Genomic DNA, 22,672 nt, shown 5'->3' on the forward strand with positions numbered 1-22,672 from the left:
CGGAAACGGCATCTCCGCTGTCAACCTCACCACTGACATTCATTGACATCTAGATTTACATTGGTGTACTACTAGTTTGTCACACTGCACCATTGCTGCTGTTATCTGTTCTGTGTGCTCCACTGGACATGTATGGAAGAGAGGCTGGATATTAATGGTCACAAATATACATCTATATATATAAAGCGGCTCTTCTGTCTGTCCCGATGTCTGTCTGTCCCGATGTCTGTCTGTCTGTCCGTTCTCTATACATTTGTAAGTTACAGAGCGTACCAACGCGCGCGTCGCCTCAAAAGAAAGCTTGCGATTCCGGACCGGTCATAGGCGTATTTACGTTTCGGCCGGACAAAAATCCCGCCCGCGGTATCCCAAAAACGTTCAGCGTTCTGCTCATTAGCATCTCATTAGCGACCGTGTGACGTCGAGGTCCACCAATCGGACGGCGGGTTCCTTCCTACAGTTGAGTGTCGAGTGACTCGACGATTGACCAATCCTATGCTTTGGTGACCTGACCGGTCGACCAATCGGTGCGTGTGTGGGCGGGCCTTATCCTTCTGAACCGAGGTGAGTGGCCGCCATCTTGATTTTTCACAATTTTTCCCCCACACTTTCTGTGTGTTAGGGAACTAAGGTAAATATTTTAATGATGTGTTAGGGAATTAAATAACAATTTAATAGGGGGGGGGAGAGCCTCGGGAAATCGCGGGGGGGGGAGAGCCTCGGGAAATCGCGGGGGGGAGAGCCTCGGGAAATCGCGGGGGGGGAGAGCCTCGGGAAATCGCGGGGGGGAGAGCCTCGGGAAATCGCGGGGGGGGGAGAGCCTCGGGAAATCGCGGGGGGGGGCGAGCCTCGGGAAATCGCGGGTGGCTCGCGCCGCCCGCACTGACCGTGCATGCGCCGCCCGCCCGCCCACAGCGGCCGTCCATCAGCCACGCGATACGCGGGGGACCTCAGCTCCGGACCTCAGGCGCTAGGCAGGGGGAGGGGCCGGAGAGAGGGACAGAGGGGAGTGGGGGAGCGGGGGAGTGGGGGAGGGGAGGGGTGGGGGTGGGCGAGGGGAGGGAGACAGGGGAGGGGAGGGAGACAGGGGAGGGAGGGAGAGGAGGGGAGGGGAGGGAGGGGAGGGAGAGGAGAGGAGGGGAGGGAGGGGAGGGAGAGGAGGGGAGGGGAGGGAGGGATAGGACAGGGAGAGGACATGACAGGGAGAGGGGGGACACACAGGGGCAGGGAGACCAAGCGCCCCAAAATTGCCCTCGCAATGCGGGGCTCCCCAGCTAGTCTATATATATAAAGAGGCTCTTCTGTCTGTCCCGATGTCTGTCTGTCCGTTCTCTATATGTTTGAAAGTTACAGAGCGTACCGACGCACGCGTCGCCTCAAAAGAAAGCTTACGATTCCGGACCGGTCATAGGCGTATTTACGTTTCGGCCGGACAAAAATCCCGCCCGCGGTATCCCAAAAGCGTTCAGCGTTCCGCTCATTAGCATCTCATTAGCGACCGTGTGACGTCGAGGTCCACCAATCGGACAGCGGGTTCCTTCCTACAGTTGAGTGTCGAATGACTCGACGATTGACCAATCCTACGCTTCGGTGACCTGACCGGTCAACCAATCGGTGCGTGTGTGGGCGGGCCTTATCCTTCTGAACCGAGGTGAGTGGCCGCCATCTTGATTTTTCGCAATTTTTTCCCCCACACTTTCTGTGTGTTAGGGAACTAAGGTAAATATTTTAATGATGTGTTAGGGAATTAAATAACAATTTAATGGGGGGGGGGAGAGCCTCGGGAAATCGCGGGGGGCGGGAGAGCCTCGGGAAATCGCGGGGGGAGGGGAGAGCCTCGGGAAATCGCGGGGGGGGGAGAGCCTCGGGAAATCGCAGGGGGGGGAGAGCCTCGGGAAATCGCGGGGGGCTCGCGCCGCCCGCACTGACCGCGCATGCGCCGCCTGCACTGACCGCGCATGCGCCGCCCGCCCGCCCACAGCGGCCGTCCATCAGTCGCGCGATACGCGGGGGACCTCAGCTCCGGACCTCAGGCGCTAGGCAGGGGGAGGGGCCGGAGAGAGGGACAGAGGGGAGTGGGGGAGGGGGTGGGGGAGGGTAGGCGTGGGGGTGGGGGAGGGAGGGAGGGAGACAGGGGAGGGGAGGGAGGGAGAGGAGGGGAGGGGAGGGAGACAGGGGAGAGGAGGGAGGGATAGGACAGGGAGAGGACATGACAGGGAGAGGGGGGACACACAGGGACAGGGAAACCAAGTGGCCCAAAATTGCCCTCGCAACGCGGGGCTCCCCAGCTAGTACTCTATATATATTGGCCTAGAAATTCAGTAGCGCCCCGTTTGGGGTGCCAGCCTCGCCAGGGCACTAAAAGTAGCGCCCCAGAAGCAGTCGCGGCCGCCCACCGGAAATTCAGTTTGCGTGCCCCAGAGGGAAGTGAGGCGTTACTGGAGGCGCCCCGCTTCCCTCTTGGGGCGCTGCAGCTGAATATCGCTGCGCAACGTGCCGCAGCGCCACACGTTGCGGCATGGCACGCTGCGGTACTGCAGGCCTTCCTCCCCTTTTTAAAGGGGAGGGGCCTTGTGCAGCGCGATCGAGGATCGCGAGTGCCGGCAAAAGAGCCCGGCACCGAGGAGAAGTGCCGGGCTCTTGGAACGCAGTCGGCACTCCGCGGGAGTGGGGGGGCGCTCAGGAGGCCGGGGACGGCAGTGCGGAGAGGTGCTGGCAGGCAGCCAGCTGAAAAAATGGCCGCCCCGCACCTCTCCTTTAATTAGTGCCTCTACCGCCGCAGGTAGGCCCCCCTGAACTGGTCGCAAATAGCGTCCGGCGCTAAAGCAGGGGGCGCATCTAAATATCGCGATCGGGGCATTAGCGGGGCGCTGTGCACACCGATGACGTCATCGGTAGCGGCGCAGCGCTAACGGGCGTCACACTGCAGGCACCCAGCATCCCTTCCCCACCATGTTCCAGACCCAATGGCCATAGACGCATCACCGATTTTAATCGCTCCACCATTGGCGGCTGTGCCTTCAGCTGCCTGGGCCCCAAGCTCTGGAATTCCCTCCCTAAACCTTTCTACCTCGCTCTCCTTTAAGACATTCCTTAAAACCGACCTCTTTGACCAAGCTTTTGGTCACCTGTCCTAATATCTGCTTCTGTGGCTCGGTGTCACATTTTGTTTGATAATCGCTCCTGTGAAGCACTTTGGAATGTTTTACTACGTCAAAGGTGCTATTTAAATGTAAGTTGTTGGTTTATTTCGTTTCTGCCCCTTTCTCTGTTTCTCCTCTCTAATAGTCAACCACACAATTTTTCTATTGGTTTCCATTCCTTTTCCAACACTCCTAATCCCCAGCAGTGCCATCTCGCCAAGATCTGTACTTTTCTCCAAAAGCAAATTTCCATTGCTTGGTTATTTCAAGAATAGTATGAATTCTTAGACTGCCAGCATGATCATGGAAACTCCAGTCTTCCTGGGCTGAACATTTTTCTGTGACACACAAATAATATTACAGTAATAAAGGTATTTGACCATCCGTCTGTTCGTTGTGTTCTGCCCCTAGGGCAGGTCCTACCTCAGGTCTCACACATGAGATTCTTGAGCCACTCGCTGGGGAAGAGCAGCTGAGGTGGTTTCCCCATTGCTTTCCTCACGGTTTTTATCTTCGGAGGACCTTCTCCCAGGTGGGCTGCACCCAAGGTTGGGAGAGACCCACCTACCCTTTAGAGCGGTGGGGGGCACCCGCACCCATCGGACACAAGCCTCCCCCCCTCCCCCAGACACTGGAGTGAAGCCCAGCCCTTCTGCCTCAGAGGCGGGAGTACTACCTCTGAGCCAGTGGTCACTCCAGCCAGGCGCGAGTTCCCCGCTGGAGGTCAACCCAAACAATATTCTAGTCTCCACTCACCAGGCTATCAACAATAGCTTATTACTGGAATATGAATTCATAAATTAAACAGCCCACTTTTTCTCTAGCCAACTGAAAACCCAGATTGTGAAGATTGATATGGTCACATCATAAGTGCGTCCTAGGTACTTGAAGGGTTAAGAAATGTTCTACTCTAAAATTTGCACCATTCAGCACTTGCACGCTGTCTAAGACACATCTGCGTATCTCTTCATATATCTTTTAAATTAGTGAATTATCCATATGCGTGACTAATAGATGGAACAATAATGTTTGTGGATGTATTAAAGAAGAAAAAAAGATTTGTGGATTTTGAAAGTTGCAGAGGCCCTTCAGTGCTCAAAGACTGTTACTGATTGTCCTGATCTATTTCAGTGAGCAAGAGACTTCAACCTACAACATTTTGAGACAAGTGCAATGGAGTGTCTCCAAGCACTGTAGCAGGAGGTGTCTCGCTAGCTGGAATAAATCCCAAAATCAGCAAGGCAATATTGATAGGGGGCCAGTAGATGAATGCCAATGAATAGGAGAGTTAAATGGGTTGGCTGTGAAGCCGGCTCAGTGACTTGAGCAGCAGGGAAGTATGCTTCAAGCGGATTCCAAAAGGATAATTTGGGCATTTCGCAGCTGGCTCTGGAGGACCCTATCCTGCAGTTGCCATCCAAGCTCGTCCACCAGGCTGACTATATTTCCACTGCATTTCTCGCTTGAATCCAACAGCAGTTGTCCGGGGTAAGTGGGCAGTTGCTCATTTCAAAACCTCCTGAAAGACATATTGATGGGGCAAATGATTTGCACAGCACGATAACTGTTAAAACTGGGTGTTGTGCTCTGATACAACAAGTGGGCTTTTTCACACACAGAATCCAAAGCAATTCTTTGTGTACCTTTAGACTGAAATGGCTTCCCTCGTGCTCACACCTAGAATGAGCCAGCGCTGTGCTGCACAAGATATAAAGTCCTCTGCACCTTAAATGTCAGCTAATTAACAATCATTAGATATTCGCTATAGAACGAGTTGCCAGCTGAGCCTTGCTAACTTAATATACGAGCGTTGAAACCTCACCACGCAAGATGTAATAATTAGCCGGTCTGTGCCCCAGTGCAGGCATGTTCTCAATGGTGATCAGCACATCATTAGGCCTCTTCCACCCTCAGCCGTTGCCATAAGAGCACTTCAGGATGAGAAAACTGGCAGCAATGAGTGTCGGGGCAGTGGGAGGCCGGGGAAAGGTAAAAATCTAATTGCAGTATTCACCAGCTAATAGGCACCCTGTTGGTGGGAATGTTTGTTTAAAGGGGAAACATCTGCTGTGGTCAGGGATTCAGTCCTCGTACGTTCTGCAGGGTGCACCTGGGCAAATGAATGTTTGCCTCATCGTAGGGGTGTTTCTGCTAAGATACTGTGAACTCTCCTCAACCTTCAAGCACTGAGAGACACTTTCAGTTCTCAGAAAAGCTGCTTGTATAGCACCTGTGAAAGTGATTTTCTATAAATTACGATCAATTATGATGTGAGATAGAATGTGCAAAGCTATGTTTTTCTACCCTTTTTGTAGTGAGTTTTACTTGTTGCTTAATTCAGGCGAGTGGTGTCAGTGCAGAGCAATGGCACAGGTTCCATTATAGGTGCCTCAGGACAGCACTGAGAAGCTGCAAGTCAGGTACAGCATGGACTTGATGTTGTCTCTACTCTGTCCCAATAATATGCCGTCATCTGCCAGCTGAGACGACCACCCCTTACTACGCCAGCATAACATTTGCCATTTCCCTCACCCGTCTTCCTGTAGCCACTCTGAGAGACACAGACAATCAGCCCTGACTTGGGGGCAGTACCCGTTATGGGCTGGATCGAGCCCACCCAAACTCATTCCATATAGCCAGCAGACAGAACGTGTTTATCCAATTGGGCTGGGGTTTAACCGGGGGTCCCAGAGGTGGAAGGCCACTGCCTAACCCTTAATCTTAATCCCATTACATTTTTATTTAGCCACGCTTCAGTTCTCCAAAACGTTAAGACAGCCAGCTAGTTTGCTTTAAGAGGGAAAAAAAACACATTCCTTTGATTCCTTGGCGAGTTTATCCCGTAATTGGTTGCGTCATACGGCTAAGGAAGGACCTCAGTCTGGGTCTCCAGTCTGTACTGAGTTAGCGGATCCCAGTCAGGGTAGAGTCAGTGCGCCTGTATTGGGGCAGAGAGCAAGCGACCAGAATCCCCTCCCCACCCTTGATGGCCATCCAGCATCTGCTGCCAATAATGCACGTATGTGGACATCAGTGAGGGCAGGGGCGAGCTCCGCTGCAGTGCCTCCTGTGGGTCAGTAACCTGCCAATGCTCGCTACAGAGGCTCACCCATAATTAATGGCAACTCGGACGAGGCATCGGAAGCTATTCAGCCTAATGAAACTGGACGCAGAGAAACTGACGCCTTCAGGAGAGGAGCGAAATGGTGAGGCTCACAACAACAAAATCAGATTGGTATTCCTGTAAAGTTTCAATTAAAACAACCAATTTACAAACCTTTGTTCATTTTAATCATTCATTCACTGATTAAATCTAAACAGGAAACACTTAAAATTAATATTTTACACAAACACGATTAGAATTGTGAAATGTGCTGGCTCAGACACCGGGTACAATTGGCACTGGGCTGACTAGTTTTAAGTAGAACAAGCATTTTGGAAACCACACTTGGGAAATGTTTCAAGATTAGATTAGGACTTTGTATTTAACTCTTTTAATTAGATCAGGAATTCTATACAGTGGGAGCGAACAGTAAGGAGACTGAAATAAAAACAAAAAATGCTGGAAACACTCAGCAGGTCAGGCAGCATCTGTGGAGAGAGAAACAGAGTTAACGTTTCAGCTCAAAGTCCTTGCGTCAGAACAAAAAGGTCATCGATCTGAAGTAACGTTGATTGAGGAATAAATATTGGCCGGGACGAACGCCCCTGCTCTTCTTGGAAATAGTGTCATGGGATCTTTTACGTCCACCTGAGAGGAACAGACGGGGCCTCGGTTTAAGGTCTCATATGGAAGACAGCAACTCTGACAATGCAGCTCTCCCTCAGCACTGCACTGGGAATGTCAGTCTAGATTTCTGTGCTCAAGGTCTCTGGAGTGGGACCTGAACCCACAACCTTCTGAGTCAGAGGCAAGTGTGCTACCCACTGAGCCAGGAGCAGAGGGGAGAAATTGGAGGACAGCCCCAGTGAATCTGTGATGGAACAAGTAATCTCACAGCTCTCTGCCGCCAGTGGAGGATAATACGGGAGCAGTAGTATAGTGGTTATGTTACTAGACTAGTAATCCAGAGGCCTGGACTAATGATCCGGAGATGTAAGTTCAAATCCCACCATGACAGCTGGGAATTTAAATTCAGTTAATTAAATAAATCTGGCATAAAAAATTTTAGTATCAGTAATGGTGACCGTGAAACTATCGGCTGGTCGTAAAAACTCATCTGGTTCACTATGTCCTTTAGGGAAGGAAATCTGCCGTCCTTACCCAGTCTGGCCTATACGTGACTCCAGACCCACGGCAATGTGGTTGACTCTGAAATGACCGAGCAAGCCACTCCGTTGTAAAAAAAAACTGCTACGAAAAAGAATAAAACCAGACGGCATTGACCTTGGCACCGGCTACAGACATGACAATGGCACACCCAGCCCAGTTGACCCTGCAACATCTGGGGACTTCTGCCAAAATTGGGAGATCTGTCCCACAGACTAGTCAAGCAGCAGTCACACTCACAGAATCATACCTTTCAGCCAATGTCCCAAACTCCTCCATCAGCATTCCTGCGTATGTCCTGTCCCACCGGCAGGACAGACCTACCAGGGATGGCAGCACAGTCGGGAAGGAATGGCCCTGAGAGTCCTCAACATTGACTCTGGACCCCATGAAGTCCTATGGCTTCAGGTCAAGTATCGGCAAGGAAACCTCCTGCTGATCACCACCTACTGCCCTCCCTCAGCTGATGAATCAGTACTCCTCCATGTTAAACACCACTTGGAAGAAGCACTGAGGGTAGCAAGGGCACAGAATGTACTCTGGGTGGGGGTGTCAATGACCATCACCAAGAGTGCCTCGGTAGCAGCACCATTGGCCGAGTCCTGAAGGACATAGCTGCCAGTCTGGGCCTGTGATAGGTGGTGAGAGAACCAACACAGGGGAAAAACCTACTTGACCTCATCCTCACCGATCTACCTGTCGCAGATACATCTGTCCATGACAGTATTTGTACCAGTGACCACCACACAGTAATTGTGGAGACGAAGTCCCGTCTTCACACTGAGGACACCCTCCATCGTGTTGTGTGGCACTACCACCGTGCTAAATGGGATAGATTCGGAACAGATCTAGCAGCTCAAAACTGGGCATCCATGAGGTGCTGTGGGCCATCGGCAGCAGCAGATTTGTATTCCACCACAATCTGTAACCTCATGGCCTGGCATATCCCTCACTCTACCATTGCCATCAAGCCAGGAAACCAACCCTGCTTCAATAACGAGTGTAGAAGAGCAGCACCAGGTGTACCTGAAAATGAGGTGCCAACCTGGGGAAGCTGCAACAAAGGACTACATGCGTGCTAAAAAGTGGAAGCCGCATGCTATAGACAGAGTTAAGTGATCCCACAATCAACGGATCAGATCAAAGCTCTGCAGTCCTGCCACATCCAGTCGTGAATGGTGATGGGCTATTAAACGGGAGGAGGGGGCTACATGAATATCCCCATCCTCAATGATGATGGAGCCCAGCACGTGAGTGCAAAAGACAAAGCTGAAGCGTTTGCAACCATCTTCAGCCAGAAGAGCTGAGTGGATGATCCACATAGACCTCCTCCTGAGGTCCCCACCACCACAGAAGCCAGTCTTCAGCCAATTCGATTCACTCCACGTGATATCAAGAAAAGGCTGAGCGCACTGGATACAGCAAAGGCTATGGGCCCCGACAACATCCCGGCTATCGTGCTGGAGACTTGCGCTCGAGAACTAGCTGCGCCTCTAGCCAAACTGTTCCAGTACAGCTATAACACTGGCATCTATCCGACAATGTGGAAACTGCCCAGGTATGTCCTGTCCACAAAAAGCAGGACAAATTCAATCGGTCAATTACCGCCCCATCAGTCTACTCTCAATCATCAGCAAAGTGATGGAAGGTGCCATCGACAGTGCTATCAAGCAGCACTTACTCACCAATAACCTGCTCACTGATGCCCAGTTTGGGTTCCGCCAAGACCATTCAGCTCCCAACCTCATTACAGCCTTGGTCCAATCATGGACAAAAGAGTGAATTACAGAGGTGAGGTGAGAGTGACTGCCCTTGACATCAAGGCAACATTTGACCAAGTCTGGCATCAAGGAGCCCTGGTAAAACTGAAGTCAACGGGAATGGGGGGAAAACTCACCACTGGCTGGAGTCATACCTAGCACAAAGGAAGATGGTTGTGGTGGTTGAAGGTCAATCATCACAGGCCCAGGATATCGCTGCAGGAGTTCCTCAGGGCAGTGTCCTAGGCCCAACCATCTTCAGCTGCTTCATCAATGACCTTCCCTGCATCATAAGGTCAGAAGTGGGGATGTTCGCTGATGACTGCACAGTGTTCAGTGCCATTCACAACTCCTCAGATAATGGGCTGGATTTTCATTCAGCAGTCGGGAAGGAGGCGGGACTACAACTTTCGGGTTTTAGTCCCGCCTCCATCGAGATGCGGCCAATCCACGCGATTTTCCCTTGATTGACCTTGTTGAGCCCGCCCAGCGGGCTCAGCAGACCAATTAAGCGCCACACGGCAACAGATGATGTCACAGACTGAAATTTAATCTGTCACGAGGTTTTGACAGATGAAATATCAGTGTTTCACAGCTGTTTGAAGCTGTCAAACACTGACAGTCTTACTTCCAACCTGAGTCCTTCTACACAGACTCAGTTAGAAATCTCGCCGGCACTGAAAGCTGAAGGCTGTCACTTTTGACAGCTCGCGGCCATTCTGCTTTCAGTGCCGGCTGAGTGATGGACTCCCGAAGCCTAGAGGAAGGAAGGCTGTAAAGGTAAGTACAGGTAATTTAAACTTCTTTACACACTTTAGACACACCAAACACACTTACCTTTGCACTCATGCACCCATCACTCACCTGAACACCGACATCTCGACCCCTCCAAGTCCTTCAACCCGACGGTCCGCCTGCTCTAACCTGGCATGGTTTGGAGCCGTCGGGAATCCCACACGACACCCCTCAAAATAGGGATTAGGCTAAAAACTGCCTGTTAACAGGCAGTTAATTGGCACTAATCCCTTCCCGCCTCGGGTCGGCAGGTCCCAGTGTGGGGCGGGTACCCGCCTCCTTTGGAACTTACGTGGAGGTGGGTTTTGGGCGGGATGGTATCGGGACCCCCGAATTTGGGATTTTTGCCCCCCGCACACCTAAAACCCGCCTCACGGCACACTGAAAATCCAGCCCAATGAAGCAGTCCATGCCTATATGCAGCAAAACTTGGACGATGTTCAGGCTTGGGCTGATAAATGGCAGGTAACATTCGCGCCACACAAGTGCCAGGCAATGACTATCTCCAACAAGCGAGCATCTAACCACCTCCCCATGACATTCAATGACATTACCATTGCCGAATCCCCTACCATCAACATCCTGGGGGTCACCATTGACCAAAAACTTAACTGGACCAGCCACACACATACTGTGGCCACAAGAGCAGGTCCGAGACTAGGTATTCTGCGGCGAGTGTCTCACCTCCTGACTCCCCAAAGTCTTTGCACCATCTACAAGGCACAAGTCAGGAGTGTGATGGAATACTCTCCACTTGCCTGGATGAGTGCAGCTCCAACAACACTCAAGAAGCTCGCCAACATCCAAGACAAAGCAGACCACTTGATTGGGACCCCATCCACCACCTTAAACATTCACTCCCTCCACCACCGGCGTACCGTGGCTGCAGTGTGTACCATCTACAAGATGCACTGCAGCAACTCACCAAGGCTTCTTCGGCAGCACCTCCCAAACCTGCTACCTCTACCACCTAGAAGGACAAGGGCAGCAGGCACATGGGAACACCACCACCTCCAAGTTCCCCTCCAAGTCACACCATCCTGACTTGGAAATATATCGGCTGTTCCTTCATCGTCGCTGGGTCAAAATCCTGGAACTCCCTCCCTAACAGCACTGTGGGAGTACCTTCACCACACGGGCTGCAGCGGTTCAAGAAGGCAGCTCACCACCACCTTCTCAAGGGCAATTAGGGATGGCCAATAAATGCTGGCCTTGCCAGCGACGCCCACATCCCATGAACGAATAAAAAAAAATAGCTGCTGCTTGCAACGGGCAACAGCAACAACATTACATTGCATTCCTACATTACAACAGTGACTACACTTCAAGAGTACTTCATTGGCTGTAAAGCGCTTTGGGATGTCCTGAGGTCGTGAACGGCGCTCTATAAATGCAAGTCTTTTTTCTTTTCTCTTGGTTTCTCCCAATCCTAGATCAGTAGAGCCCGATGCATTTTGTTTCTCTCCAAGCCCCTTTAGAAGGTGGTACCAGCAGCATGCCGCCCCCCAGCCAGGCTCCAATTCCAAATTCACTAACTCAATTTCTTCACGGACATTAAACAATTATAATTACATACAGAGCCACACAAGGTGATGTATAATGACAGCAGCAAATGGCCTGATCCTTTAAAACTCCACTGAGCTTGTCTTTGCCAACAGTCTGCAACACCCCTCCAGCATTTGCTTTGTGATGAAATAACTCTGTGTTCTGGCATTTGTATTGTTGTTGTTGTTGTTGTACTTGTTAATGTCTGGAATGTTCTACCGGTGTAACCACTAATGCTCCTCCCTAGCCACGCCCCTCTTCTGGAATGTTCTACCAAGGGCTGGGTCGGTGATGAATGATGGTTGCCCTGTGTTAACTTGATGCCATGTTCTTACTTAATAAAAGCCTTTAGTTTTAAGCTTTAACCTCATGGATTCAGGCAGTTATTTGGCACATCATGCTTCTGGTTCAGTTTCTCCCAACACCACCTGCTGGTTTTTGGTCTTTCTCTCTTCCTGCCTCTAGGCCCGAGTCTTAAAAATCAAAATAGTCTTTGAACTGCCTGGAATAAATAGGGACGATTTTTCCTTGTGGGTGGGGTGTCCAAACTGGGTGGCAAACCACCCGATCCTCCCGGAGAGTCATCGGGACACGACGCTGCCATTTAAATTAGGCTCCCACTCCTCAGGGGCAGGCAGCCTTGTGTGGCTAGAGTCATATGGTGGGGGCTGGAATGTGTTGGGAATGAGATACAAGCCCCTGCCCCCCTTAACAAATCCTCCTCCCCCCCCCACCCCCGCGTGCACCATTCTCGCTGGCCGAGGGTGGGGGTGGGTGGGGGGAAAATCAGCCCTAATGTTTCCTCTTACGGTCCCATTTAAATAGGACCCATAGGAGAGGGCCATTCGGCCCTTCGAGCCTGCTCCGCCATTCAGTAAGATCAAGGCTGATGATCTACCTGTGGGACAGGCTCGAAGGGCTGAATGGCCTACTCCTGTTCCTATGGGTAGCACCAACCAAACAAGGTCTTCCTGCCTTCACTAAACTGTATGGCAGTCAAAAACAAAAAAGCTGCTTCTGGAAACCAGACCTGCCGGAGCTGGGCAGCCTGCCTCAGCCTCAGCTGCACATTGTACAAAGCTCTATTATATGCACACAGCTAGTTCAGCCTCTGCCTATCTGGATATAGTGACATTACCACAGAATTTGTCACAGGTTCATTAGGTTAAAATTTAAATTGGGAAAAATTAAAAACCATCCCACGTTTCATTTGGTGTTTCCAAGTTCAAATACTAGTTATCCAGAATAGATTCCACAGATACTGCCTGCTATTCACTCTGCTCCAGGCAGCCTGGCTCCTATATCACAGCAAAGCAATCCTATCACAGGGAGTGCAGCAACCCCTTGTTAAATATTTAAAACAAAAACAAGCTATGAAATTGGTGAACAGGTGGTATGAATAAGATGTGCAAGAGGACGCAGAGATTTACTAAAAAAAAATCCTCAAATGTGTTGAGCACACACAGTTGGCTCCTGTCTTGGATAATGAGTGTCTCTAACACGCTCCTGCCTTTCTCCCTATATCATTGTGAATAAAATCTTTCTGCGTCTTTTCTTCCCCACGCCGCCCCACCCCACTTAAAATCGAGTACACATGTGAAAGCCATTTTGCCTGCAGCAAGCTGCCTTTTTTCCCTGCCTCCCGGAGAACCCTTCCACACAAGTGTAGGATTAATAATGATTTTGTATTTCCACCTACACTGTATGTCCACCTACACTGTATGTCCACCTACACTGTATGTCCACCTACACTGTATGTCCACCTACACTGTATGTCCACCTACACTGTATGTCCACCTACACTGTATGTCCACCTACACTGTATGTCCACCTACACTGCGGCACGTTGTGTACAAAGAAGCAGTTGGGAGAGTTGACAGGCGGTAATTTGAGAGACCAACTCCTGACAGTAAATGGAAGTGTAACTGCAGCAAAGGCTGTGACATTTAACTCCCACCGAGGATCAGAAGTAGGTTTGGCAATTACTAGAGTGTATAGTTGGTAAGCAGGCTCGGTGTGGAAGAGATTTGGTGAGAGTGCTGGTTTAGTTCAGGGCTGCGCTAACCTGGGAGCTGGGGTCTGTGCACTCAGCATTTGGGGGATTGAGGATTCAAGCAGGCTGCCTTTCATAAAGTGTCTTCTCTTATCATCCAGCATTACACCAGCTTCCTATTTACTGAAACATCTGCAGTGTTACAGGTTCCTCAAGTTTGAGGTGCACATGTCTGAAGTGTTATAATTTCTTTACTTTTATTATGTGGTATAAAATTCTGACAGGGCTAGACAGACTGGATGCAGGGAGGATGTTTCCCCGGGCTGGGGGTTCGAGAACGAGGGGTCACAGTCTCAGGATACGGGGTAGGACATTTAGGACTGAGATGAGGAGAAATTTCTTCACTCAGAGGGTGGTGAACCTGTGGAATTCTCTACCACAGAAGGCTGTGGAGGCCAAGTCACTGAATATGTTTAAGAAGAAGATAGATAGATTTCTAGACACAAAAGGCATCAAGGGGTATGGGGAGAGAGCGGGAATATGGTATTGAGATAGAGGATCAGCCATGATCTCATTGAATGGCGGAGCAGGCTCGAAGGGCCGAATGGCCGACTCCTGCTCCTATTTTTCTATGTTTCTATGTTTCTAAAAGAAAGGACTTGCATTTATATAGCGCCTTTCACGACCTCAGGACGTCCCAAAGTGCTTTACAGCCAATGAAGTCAGCCAACTGTGATGCAGGTAGATTACGATTAATTAAAACAAAGCACCGGATGTAATCTGAGTGCACTCGATTTCTGTAATCAGATACCCAAGTGTAGCAGCGCATTGACACGACTCCAAGTGGTTGGACGTCTGCAAAGTGCGACTTGTGATTTCCTGCACAGCCCCATCAGTCCTCTACACCATCAGAAAGGTGGCTAGTTAGCGCAAGCCTTTGCTACGAGGAGTGGGGAGAGATTACTCGGTGAGCAATGCAGAGCCATTCTCGGCTACATAGTGGCAGCCAATATTATCATAGGCCTGGGATCATATCAGTTGCCAACCTGCTTAGCCACGTACGACAGGGAGAGGATAGAAAAAGGAGAAGGAGACTTTCATTTTTAGGCTGCGTATAGTGATACCACAAGTCCCGGCCAGAATGGAGATGATTGGATAATTGCCCCGTCAATCACGCCTGGAGACCGCACTGCTGTAAGTAACTGGGATTGATTTTACGCGCATAATTTGAATGATGTAACTATCCTCCACTCACTGCATTTTGCCGGAGAAATAATCCCGCTTTTATTGGGAGATGTTGCTGTAGTTTCGGTCATGAGTTCAGCTTGCTGTAGTTCCCATAGAGACTCTGTTTAAATAGACTCTGTATGCTGAGTAAAGAATTGTTTGCTGTGAGTCCTGCCATAAGTCCCGCCCTGCCTCGAACTCATTGACTGATGAGAGTGTGCGTTGGACTCACCAAAATGCAAGCGTTTTGTTCAGTAAAACATACGCTTGATTCTGTAGTGATCGCCTGTAAAAATACCTCCAGCCCACCTTTCAGTGTCAGTTTGAATGATCGGATCCAGGAGAGTCCAGCTTTGGCCAGCACTGTCCTTCCTCCTTTTAGTACAATCCCAACATTCTTGATTGTATTCTGTGCTTCCATCTGTTTTTCTCCCCAGTCTGTCTCGCTCACCCAGGGTATGCCTGACTGCAGCACCGCAGTGGTGGGTCTTTGGGTCTGCATCATTGCCATCCTGAACCTTTGGGTAGATCCTGCATGCTGGCATCCCAGCGGCATGTGCCCGTCTGACTTTCCCCTCGCTCCCCCTTGGCCTTGGTGAGTCCACTGGGCTCCAGTTGGTACTACAGTGACGGAGCTGGAAACTCAGTGGGAACTGCCCACTGTGAGGCCAAAGGCCTTAGAATTTATAAAATATATTATATATATATATATATATATTTGGGGAGAGCACATTGGATGAATTTATTAATCTAGTGTCGCCCCAGTAAAAAAAAAGCTACTGGTGATCTTTGCCCCAGCACCTATCTTGTCAGTATGTAACTCTGAATGGAAGTAGATGGGACTGATGGCTTGAGAGCTGGGTAATATGTTGTATACATTTCCATTCCCCCCACCCCACCCCATACTCCAAGTCATCGAACAAACCGCAATGTTCCCTTGAGTGGTATTTTTTTTGTTTAAAATGGACTTCCCACCATCATTCCTTGGACTGATCTCTCGCATCACCAGCTCGTCACTTGTACTACGCCTGAAGTAAACCACCTGCAGTGTCTTGAGAGTGAAGTCGTAGCGGATGAAACATATTCTCAGGCGGCCAAGAGTTTGAAACAAAGGAACAAGAGAAGAATGAGAGGTGGCAGTTACTATCCAGCGAAGTCCCGTGATGACCTTTCTGATTGGAGTGATAATGAATACACCTCCCTGTTAACCACAAAGGGTACTTTAGGGCCTTGCTTGGCCGATCATTTTAATTTAGGAAAACTTGCTTTACATAGTGCACCAATAATTTAAAACATATTAGTGCTGAGAATCCATTATGAAATTACTATTAATCCACGGTCGAATTACCCTAACTAATTCAATTTACAGCATAGCTAAGCACATATGATCTGCATGTGTCAAGACAGTGGGTTTCTGCAGTCGATCAGCTGCGCAGTAGATGGTGGAGCTTGTGCAGTAAGCGATGATAAAACTTTTTATCAAGTCATGTTTACATAATTGTTGTGGCATTTACTGTGTGCAACAAATCAGTACTGGATGCTTGTCTGCATAATGAAAGCCAGAGTAGCCATTAAATCTTCTAAATATACTAGACTGTTTCATCCAGCTGCCTGGGGAGAATCTCCCAATTTCTTCCAACCTGCTAAACAAAAAGATTTATGTGCCCTCCACTGTCAAGTTTAAACTCAACCCTTTTGGGTGGGATTAACCCTTTCTGTGGCTCAGTGGGCAGCACCCTCGCCTCTGAGTCAGAAGGTTGTGGGTTCAAGTCCCACTCCAGAGACTTGAGCACAAAATCTAGGCTGACACTCCCAGTGCAGTACTGAGGGAGTGCCGCACTGTCAGAGGGGCAGTACTGAGGGAGTGCTGCACTGTCGGAGGGGCAGTACTGAGGGAGTGCCGCACTGTCAGAGGGGCCGTACTGAGGGAGCGCCGCACTGTCGGAGGGGCAGTACTGAGGGAGCGCCGCACTGTCGGAGGGGCAGTACTGAGGGAGCGCCGCACTGTCGGAGGGGCAGTACTGAGGGAGTGCTGCACTGTCGGAGGGGCAGTACTGAGGGAGCGCTGCACTGTCGGAGGGGCAGTACTGAGGGAGTGCCGCACTGTCGGAGGGGCAGTGCTGAGGGAGCGCTGCACTGTCGGAGGGGCAGTGCTGAGGGAGCGCTGCACTGTCGGAGGGGCAGTACTGAGGGAGCGCTGCACTGTCGGAGGGGCAGTACTGAGGGAGCGCTGCACTGTCGGAGGGGCAGTACTGAGGGAGCGCCGCACTGTCGGAGGGGCAGTACTGAGGGAGCGCTGCACTGTCGCAGGTGCTGTCTTTCGGATGAGATGTTAAACCAAGGTCCTGTCTGCCCTCTCAGGTGGATGTAAAAGATCTTGTACTGTTTTGAAGAAGAGCAGGGGAGTTATCCGCTGGTGTCCTGGGCCAATATTTATCCCTCAATCAACATCACTAAAACAGATGATATGATCATTGCTGTTTGAAGGAGCTTGTTGAGTGCAAATTGGCTGCTGCGTTTCCTACATTACATAAGAATTAGGAGCAGGAGTCGGCCATTCGGCCCCTCAAGCCTGCTCCGCCATTCAATAAGATCATGGCTGATCTTTGACCTCAACTCCACTTTCCCGCCCGATCTCCATATCCCTCGATTCCCTTAGAGTCCAAAAATCTATCGATCTCAGTCTTGAATATACTCAACGATTCAGCATTCACGGCTCTTTTGGGTAGGGAATTCCAAAGATTCACAACCCTCAGTGAAGTAATTCCTCCTCATCTGTCTTACTACAGTGACTACACTTCAAAAGTACTTCATTGGCTGTAAAGCGCTTTGGGACATCCTGAAAGGTGCTATAGAAATGCAAGTTCTTTTTTTCTTTCTGAATATTGCACTCAGATTGAGGGATGTTAATACCAAGGGATTAAAGCACTTCCCATTTCAGGAATCTGTCGACCACTCCCAGATCAGATATAGCGCGGGCTAGATTTAAAGTAAAAGCTACATCTGCCCCACCCCGTCCCAACAATGAGCCTCAGCCTCCGGCGTCAGCAAGACAGCCACTACTGCACCGGCATGGCACTGTTCTGCTTCCTCCACCTGCCCCTGTGTGGCTTCTCTGAGTGATACTGTCGATTAGTTCTGAATTCCTGGCGGTTGTCTGTTGTGGGTGGAAAAATGGCCTGAGACTGGCCGACCCATTTCATGTGGTATCCTTATAGCCCGCCCACAGAATAGACTCCTCTGTCCGCCTGGGCTGGATTTGAATCCCCATTCCATAGGTATCTAACCCACTACACCATATCCTAATGGACCTGTGAGGGTTTTTTTAATTGTGTAACTTTGATCTCGCTAAGTTCTCCCAAGAGTCTAGAACCATCAATGTTAGGAAGATGTTAGGGGTGACCTTTATAATCTACAAGAGAGACACAGATTACCAACTCTTTGAAACGTGTGATTCAGTGTTGATGCATCAAATTAAGTCACATTTTTAAACAGATGATTGCTACTCATAGCGAGTGACACTTGACAGGCCTGGGAATGTATATCACCTGAGTCATACTTGGGCAACTTATCATTTAGTTTTGTGAATGTTACAGTGGATGAGCAAACGGAAACACAATACTCGACGTAAAACCAGATGACTGACCACAAAGATAAGTACAGAGCAAGGAGGCCCTTTGGCCCATCTAGCTCATCCAACAACTTGCACTTTTTCATAGCTCCTTTAATGTAATAAATGTCCCAAGGAATTTCACATGTGAGAGAATGAACAGTGAGCAGTTGTAAAGCACACCTTCCAGTCCTTCAGAACATCGCCAAGTCCCGTTCACCCTTCACCCCCTGTGCTCGCTGACCTACACTGGCTCCCGGTCCAGCAACACCTCCATTTCAAAATTCTCATCCTTGTTTTCAAATTCCTCCATGGCCTCATCACTCCCTATCTCTGTAACCTCCTCCAATCCTACAACCCTCCGAGATCTCGGCGCTCCTCCAATTCTGGCTTCTCACGCATCCCCGATTTTAATCGCTCCATCATTGGTGGCCGTGCCTTCAGCTGCCTGGGTCCTAAGCTCTGGAATTCCCTCCCTAAACCTTTCCGTCTCTCTACCTCTCTTTCCTCCTTTAAGACGCTCCTTAAAACCTACCTCTGTGGCCAAGCTTTTGGTCACCTGTCCTAATATCTCTTTATGTGGCTCGGTGTCAAATTTTGTTTGATAATTGCTCCTGTGAAGCGCCTTGGGATGTTTTACAACATTAAAGGTGCTATATAAATATCTAAGTTTTTGTTGTTGTTGGGGAATACTCTGCACTTGCCTGGATGGTAGCATCTCTGACAACACTCAATGATACAATCCAGGACAAAGAAGTCTGCTTGATCAGGTCCCCATCCACAGCTTTAAACATCCTCTCACTCCACCACTGGCTGCAGTCTGTACAATCTACAGGAAACACTGCAGCAACTCGCCAAAACTTCTTCGACAGCACCCCCCACCCCCCCCCCCGCCGAAATACGTGACCGCTGCCATCTAGTAGGACAAGGGCAGCAGGTGTATGGGAACACCACCACCTTTAAGTTCCCCTCAAAGCCACACACACCATCACAATGTGGCCATATATCGGCCATTCCTTCACTGTCACTGAGTCAAAAGTTTGGAACTCCCGACCTAACAGCGCTGTGGGAGTACCTTCACCACACAGACTGTAGCGGCTCAAGAAGAAGGCCCACCACCACCTTCTCAAGGGGCAACTAGGGATGAGCAATAAACCACCAGCCTTGCCAGCGATGCCCACACCCCAAGAATGAATAAATAAAAACCCAGTAGAGGACCAGATGTGGGTGGCAGAGCTTTGCATGAGTCAGAGTTTGTGAAAGGTGGAGCTCTGGGATGCTGTTGAGGACTTTGAAGTTGAATCCTGTGATAATCATAAGAACATAATAATTAGGAGCAAGAGTAGGCCATTCAGCCCTTTGAGTCTACGCCGCCATTCAATAAGATCATGGCTGATCTTCTACCTCAGCTCCACCCTCCCGCACCACCCCCATATTCTTCGAGTCCCTCGAAGTGTGGATGAGGGTTTCAGTGGCGGTGGAGTTCGGGTGGGTGATGTCGCGGAGCTGGAAGTAAAGCGCCCACTGAATCTTTGCATTGAAACTCATCACCTCCGTGTCACAGTATCTAAAAATCTCTTGAAAGTTTTGTGTTTTTGCCTCCTACCCTGAAGAGCATTCCTGATATCAATCACGCCCTGTTGAGAAGTGCTTTCTGGTGCCAGTCCTGAACGTGCCTTTCCCCAGTCTGTGCCTGTGTCCCTTGTCCCGCAGTTGTGGTTTAACTTGAAATTGTGCTCCGTATTAATTCTTCGATCTTCTAGACCCTCTCGTTTGTTTTCTATCTTTTCCGCGTAGCGCTGTTTTTGACTGTGGGGATCAGCACTAGTTTTAATTACTGCTGTTTGAATTTGTGACACACTTTACAAGAGGTTCAAAATCAAAATAGAGCGCAATGCAAATATTGAAAGTTCTTTTCAATTTTTGAAAACACACACCCCTTTTCCCTTCTCAGTTGTATCTCACTTATTTTTTTTTGTTTTGTGTTGGAATGCTTATTGTTACTCGTTGCAGAGGATAAGCAGAGAACCGTAAACATTCACTGATTAAGTATTATTTTTGCAATGCACTCCGTATCGTTTTGTTTCTGATTAAGATTTGCTACATTAACTCCTATAGTTATGCACTGTATCGCTGGCTCTACCCATGTGTGTGTGTATGTTGTGTATGTATGTGTGTGTGTGCAGTGCAGTGGTGATGTATGTACAGGTGTAAGTGGTATAAACTTATTTTCGAAATAATTTTGCAAGTATTTGGAGATCTGCATGCATTTTCCTTCAGTTCTCCTCAGAGCTGCAATCCAGGAATCCTGATTCATTGTCCTATCGCACGGAGCCTGTGACATCTGTGTAACAGAGCTCAAGAAACCTCCCTCTTTTGACACACCAGAAAGATGAGCCCCAGTTCCATCATCTCCATTCTGTCAATAAACAGCAGCTTCTGCAACCTTTGTGTTTGTGTTCAGTGACTTTCCTTCAGTCCTTTATCACAGGTTATGTTGCAGCAACCACCTCCTCAAAGCTGACACATGTCTGGATTGCCTGTGTTAAGAACATATCAATGACTGGTGTGCATCTTACGAGAATCCTCTGGAACAAGCTCTTTGGCTGTGAGGAATGTGCCGGTTAATGGGCTTCTCTTCTACATCATGCTGTGAAGGAGCATCATTGTCACCTACTGCCAGCATTAAAACAGCAACCATCTCTCCTTGTACAAGTATCTCATTACCTGTAGCTGAGGATAATTGCCCTACCACTTCAATAGAAATGGGGCATCAGCCTTGATACAGAACCTCGTTTTGCCTGTTTCCAAGCTACGAGAAAGACTGCATCAGACAGTCAGCACATCTCCTTCGCAAAATCTCTTGCTCACCCTCATGTCATTGTTTCTGGGAAGGCTTGCTCCTTTCAATCTTCTTGAGTCTCAGACTAAAGTTTCTTACGAGAGCTTCCCTTCAGGGCTGTCAGCACCAGCGTGCTGTCTCTGTCTAAACGTGTATCTTTGTCACCGTCACTCGAGCTGTTGACATTGGGAGCTGTTCCAGGCGCTGGTAACCTTTCAGATCAGTTAAGCTGACGCCACCCTATTTACTTGATTCCCCATGTTTTTCTACTTCTACCTCTTAGATGCTCCTCTACTGCCTGTGAGATTAGCTGCTAAGCTGAAGCAGTACTTTCCTGTAGTGGCTTTGTGATTTACAAACCTTTAACAGAGCTAACGTTCCTTAGCACTGAGTCTTCCTCAGCCTGACCCAGTTACCTGGTCTTCCAGAGCTCCCGTCAACCCCTGGACTTCTTCCATCACAGCAACACTCCTGATTTTTCCCAAGATCTTTCATTGTCTCCAAGTTGATGGATTCCCCCAGCACGTGAGAGAGGTTTCTGTAATCTTTTATTCTTTTCAGACTTTTCAATGCGTACAACAGTGACTACACTTCAAAAAGTATTTCTTCAGCAGTAAGGCACTTTGGGATGTCCTGAGGTCGTAAAAAAAGCTATATAAATGCAAGTTCTTTCTTCCTTTACCTTCCTTTCCTTCCTTCCTTCATTCCTTCCTTCCTTTCCTTCCTTTCTTTCTTTTTTCCCTCCCTCCCTCCCACCCAGTAGGTACAGTCCGGCCTACACAGCCATGGTTTCCAGAAATGATGAAACATAGAAACATAGAAGATAGGAGCAGGAGTCGGCCATTCGGCCCCTCGAGCCTGCTCCGCCATTCAATGAGATCATGGCTGATCATCCAAATTCAGTACCCTGCCTTCTCTCCATATCCCTTGATCCCTTTAGCCTTAAGAAATATATCCAACTCCTTCTTGAATATATTTAATGAATTGGCCTCTACTGCCTTCTGTGGTAGAGAATTCCACAGGCTCACCACTCTCTGGGTGAAGAAATTCCTCCTCATCTCAGTCCTAAATGGCCTACCCCTTATCCTTAGACTGTGACCCCTGGTTCTGGACTCCCCCGCCATCGGGAACATCCTTCCTGCATCAAGTCGGTCTAGTCCTGTTAGAATTTTATAAGTTTCAATGAGCTGAGCATTAAAGAACTCTGTGGTTTATAGTTACTAAGGTCTCTCTGGTGTAGCGGGGACTGTTGGTAAACCAGTTAACTGTAGTGTAATTAGTGGGATTGATTGATTTAATTTAAATTCAATTAATTAAAGGGTAAGTCATGGCAGGACAGCCGGGCCATGTGATATGCTCCTCCTGCGATATGTGGGAAATCAGGGACACTTCCTGTGTCCCTGACAACTACATGTGCAGGAAGTGCATCCAGCTGCAGCTACTGACAGACCGCATTGCGGCACTGTAGCTGCGATTGGATGCATACT

General features: G+C 49.2%; 1 protein-coding gene across 1 annotated transcript in view; it reads left to right on the forward strand.

The window, feature by feature from the left end:
• Positions 1 to 22,672, forward strand: part of LOC147102984 (ran GTPase-activating protein 1-like) — a 734,758-nt gene that overhangs the window by 328,105 nt on the left and 383,981 nt on the right. The gene's annotated exons all lie outside the window — the stretch shown is intronic.

The sequence above is a fragment of the Somniosus microcephalus genome, chromosome 21 (assembly GCF_052327205.1).
Source record: "Somniosus microcephalus isolate GS21.2 chromosome 21, FLI_Smic_1.0, whole genome shotgun sequence".
Lineage (NCBI taxonomy): Eukaryota > Metazoa > Chordata > Chondrichthyes > Squaliformes > Somniosidae > Somniosus > Somniosus microcephalus.